Here is a 3,754-nt window from a genome sequence, read left to right as displayed (position 1 = left end):
TATGTCTATGTATATTAGTATCTATTTAATATATATCTGTATATGCATATATATATATATATATATATATATACCTGTAGACCAATTGAGTAAGCTGGAGGAATCTTGTAGCGATAGTCCAAGCCATCTAGGTGCTAGCTCTGCTGATGTGATCAGGTAGGTAGGTAGGTAATAGATAAAAGAGTTGCTCTTTTAGGAATTTTTGAATTGTTATACCAAATATGTTAGCAACATTTTAGTGTATTATTGGTATATATGTGCATAATATACTGTAACCCAAACTTTGAATGGTCGGTTTTTTGCTTAAGAATTCAATAGGGTGGTTTTTGCCCTGTAAATTATTTGGAATCCTTGTTGATCCCTACTATTAAGCACTTTAATTCCTAAAATAAATATGTAGCTTGGAATAATGTCTTTTTTTGCTGATAATGCAACTAAAACCTACACTTGACTAATATGTTTGAAAGTAGGCTATGAATAAGAGTTTGCTCATTTATAAGATGAAGTCTGTGATAAATGTGGTTGGAACAGCTAGTAAACTACTTTTGGTATTATAAAAATCTAGTTGTTTGATAAATGTCAATTTTTTGAAAACAAGTCTTTATGCTCACTGTTTCACTAAACTATAATCACTCTTTGTGAAGCCATGTCCCCGTATATATATGCAATTTGGAGATAGGGGAATAAAATCAGAGTAGCCATTCTGAAAGGAAGGAGTATTATGCAGATATACATGACAACAAGTGAGCTATATTAACCAGTGTTTTGAATTTGTACTTAATGTTTAAATATCTAATTATAAATTGTTATACATGTTTATTAGTCTAATCATACTGTTCAGTGTTAACTGTTTAACATTTTATGTTAAGTGTAAGCTTTCCCATTTTTTTGCTCTGTAAATGTGATTACTGATAAAATTTTAGTTAAAACCATTGAAGTTTACATTTTATTTATTACAGAAAAGACAGAAGAGTGGCCATAAGATAAAGAAATAAGACTATGATAAACATTTCTGAGCTTTAGACTCCATTTACTATATTTAAATTGTCATTCTTGATGTAGATTCATAACATACATCCTCCCTTTCTTACTGATTGACTGTCTACAATAAACTCCATTTATTGCAAGTCTCTAATATCTTCTTTAATCAAACCTATCAGTTTAATGCAACTAGCATTGTAATTTACTTAAAATATAATTTCCTTGATAATGTACTTATAAAATCACTAAATGGATGGAAATGTCTCTCTACAATGGTAACATTTAGTTTAATTCTATTTTTATGATATAAAGTTTGAGTACAATAAATTATCTTTTAAAAAAAACACAAAAACAAAATGAAAGAAAGATGAAGAATTAAACAGGAAAATTAACTTTTTGATCAAGAAATAAAATATTCATGTACAAAGCCAAATAAAAGACAGTTAGTGGAAGTATTAACATCTTGTGGACAGTGATCTTCGAGATAAGAGATTGACCATTATCCAAACTTATATCTTGACTTGCAAAAATGTGTAAGCTAAAACACTATTGAGATCCAGGGGAAAAATAAAAAATAGAGACCACAATACTTAGCTGTGAAGGAGAGTACAGGTAAACATATTCAGATACAATACTAAAGCCATAAAATCCTATGACACGGTGAAATAACACACGAGGTATAAACCATCATCCTCAACTAAGAACTCTAATTACTCCAAATGAACACATATCTCCTACCTGCCATAGTGCTAACATGCACATTTCTGCTGTAATAAAAGCTTCTCTTCTAAAACAACACAATTGTCAGAGAATGAAACAACCTTTATCTTGGAATAAAACCAAAATCAATAATAACAGTTGGAAATTGAGACACTCTCATCATATGAGAAAGTAACAAACAGAGACATTAGAAATGAATTCTATTTATTTGTACCATGGAATAGAGAGAGTAACCAAATTTTCATTGCATTATCTAAAATTTATGTTCAAAAATTATAACATGTAATAATAAAATACAAGAAATAGAGGTCATAACTCATAAGAACTGTCTCTCTAATTTTACATAAGATAGAAAAAATATTAGTGGCACTACAGAAATATGTAAAATTGCTCTAACACAAAAAATAATTGACAATGTCCCAAACATAGCAAGACAAAAAAGCAGGAACTGCAAAAGAAATGAATACTGGAGCCTTAAGAACCAGGGGAATATCCCACATATAAATACACATAGATCAAAGATGTAAGAAAAACATAAAAGATACAAAAAAATTATTTTTCAGATTATAAAGTTCACCATGAAAGAAACAAGAAAGAAGGTAGGTAACCAGATGTATAAACGATATTTGAAAAAATAGAGACAAATCTTCACTTTGACAAGAGTAAGGAAAAATTATGGTTCAAGACCAATCACTCCCAGCAATAAAAGGAAAACTATTTTCATAAACAGACCTCAATTAGTGATGTTCTACAAGAACTAAGTCTAAGAACCTGTACTATCTACAAAATATAAGTCATACCAATTTGCAGTTAATCAAGCACTTTCAAATCATGAAGCCTCAAGAGATACATATTGGGATAAGAGATCCACATCTATTATCATAAATGCATCCAAAAGGTAGATACTAGGATTAATCAAAAAAGGCACTAGACCTTAGGAATACATAACTACAAACTGAACCCAGCATGGACATACAAGGACAGATACAATGTATAAGTAGAAATAAGTATTCCTGGCTAAGACGAACGGCTAGCTCAAAACCTGAAGACTAGAAATAGGAGTCATAGTGCAGAAAAAAAAATTTTGTTTAACATATAGTTTTTATTTAATAACAACAACAATTTCTGTTGAAGCAATGAGCTGTACACTTTTTTATTGGCAGCGTGATGATGATAGTACTTATAAGTTATATATTTTATAATTTAGTAGAACCCGAGTATAATTATTCAATTGGGCTTTGGCCTATCGTTTCGTATCACTAAATAGTAAATTATTTATAGTAAACAAGTATTTTAAAATTTCTCAGTAAATTACATTGTTGCACAACTATTAATAACAACAGACTTCCCAATAAAAATTGTCTTTATTCTCTTCGCTAGTTGGTAAGGTGTATAGTAATCATTACTACTAGTACTACTACCGTAATGTTACAAATTAGGCCTATTGCAATAATGACGTATGCTACCAACGCCGCAAGTAACAGTACGTTATATTAATTAAAACGGCCTTTAGTTTAGGTTACATTCTTACTTCATACTCTTAAAGACAAAATAATAATTATCTAATATATAGTTTACTTTCACATATTACTAATCAACTCTTACTTACCAATACTGTACGAATTTAAAAATCATAGGTCTTAAGCCTGCTTTGCTCTATTACTCTTAATGTTTTGTCAAACATTGCCTCAATTTCTAAGAATATTCTGCCATCTGCTGGCGCTTCTTTTCACACCAAACACTAATTCACCAACATTACACATATATTTTTAATCAGCTACTTCCCCTCCCCCCCTCCAAAAAAAAAACATGTTAAGTGATAAAACTTAAAATTTTGGTATAATATTTGTTCTTAGTATAGTGTAACTGTGGCAAATTTATGATATACCCTTTCAAACGAGTAACGTGTGCTAATAATATGGTCTGATGGTTAGGGCGCTCGAATTGCAATCTCCGGGTTGCGGGCTATTAACGAATAGCTCGTCCTTACACCCGTGGGGGCGTTATAATAACATAACATTTTGGAACAACATGAGATCTACTGGTCCATCTC

At 30.5% G+C, this 3,754-nt stretch overlaps 1 protein-coding gene across 4 annotated transcripts in view; it reads right to left on the bottom strand.

The window, feature by feature from the left end:
- LOC106463385 (alpha-1,3-mannosyl-glycoprotein 2-beta-N-acetylglucosaminyltransferase-like) overlaps positions 1 to 3,388 on the bottom strand; it is an 87,756-nt gene extending 84,368 nt beyond the window's left edge. For 3 of the 4 annotated variants that reach the window (XM_022390860.1, XM_022390861.1, XM_013923408.2), the window contains exon 1: positions 3,311 to 3,388. The gene's annotated coding sequence lies outside the window, so the exon portion shown is untranslated. The remainder of the gene's footprint in view (positions 1 to 3,310) is intronic. The other variant, XM_022390859.1, reaches the window with a different exon arrangement.
- Between the last annotated feature and the right edge of the window lie 366 nt (positions 3,389 to 3,754).

Source organism: Limulus polyphemus, unplaced genomic scaffold (assembly GCF_000517525.1).
Source record: "Limulus polyphemus unplaced genomic scaffold, Limulus_polyphemus-2.1.2 Scaffold1391, whole genome shotgun sequence".
Taxonomy (NCBI): domain Eukaryota; kingdom Metazoa; phylum Arthropoda; class Merostomata; order Xiphosura; family Limulidae; genus Limulus; species Limulus polyphemus.
Note: the sequence above shows the minus strand (reverse complement) of the source record. Positions and strands in the feature narration are given on the sequence as shown.